The sequence below is a fragment of the Lissotriton helveticus genome, chromosome 6, assembly GCF_964261635.1.
Source record: "Lissotriton helveticus chromosome 6, aLisHel1.1, whole genome shotgun sequence".
Lineage (NCBI taxonomy): Eukaryota > Metazoa > Chordata > Amphibia > Caudata > Salamandridae > Lissotriton > Lissotriton helveticus.
In genome coordinates, this window is record NC_136067.1 from 364,903,308 (window position 1) to 364,903,935 (window position 628).

The 628-nt window shown below is 38.1% G+C and overlaps 1 non-coding gene across 1 annotated transcript; it reads right to left on the reverse strand.

Moving 5' to 3' along the window:
* On the reverse strand, positions 1-192 carry LOC144764371 (U2 spliceosomal RNA). The gene has a single exon (XR_013596520.1). It is a non-coding gene; the product is annotated as a U2 spliceosomal RNA (small nuclear RNA).
* Between the last annotated feature and the right edge of the window lie 436 nt (positions 193-628).

A 628-nucleotide genomic window follows, 5' to 3' on the forward strand; every position in this document is an offset into this window, starting at 1 on the left:
GGGAAGTGCTCCATTCCTGGAGGTACTGCAATACCAGGTTGATGCGTGGAGTGGACAGAGCAAGCTCCTATTCCATCTCCCTGTTCCAAAAATCAATTTAATATATGGTCCCCAGATAGAGGACGTATCAGATATTAAACTGATAAGAACAGATTTTTTTTTTTAGTTTCAACGGGCTTTATTTAAAACTTTACATATTTACATGTTAGCCAATCCAATATGGTGGCATCATTTTGGATTTTGCGTTCATGTTAGAGACGCAGCTCCGTCATGTGCAAAATGTACATCGAGATTATTTTATTTGCTTATTGCACAGATTCATTTACTGGCTATGGTTTGTTTATTAGTTTTGACCAGTCTTTTTGTTTCCAGTTGTCAAGTGCCCATTCTTGTCCATTCCTTCTTACATCTACAAATACATATGTTTGCACTTTGTCAAGTGCCATTTTGATGCATTCTTCGGGGGAGATTTCTTTGTGTTTGAATAGTTTTAGGTTTCTGGAGGACCACAGGCTTTCTTTGATACAGTTTATCAGTCTCCACAGTGTTTCCTTTTTCTCCTTTGGGCATGACATGCCAATACCATATAGGATAAGTTCGTAGGAAAGTGATGATTGTTTGCTGATTC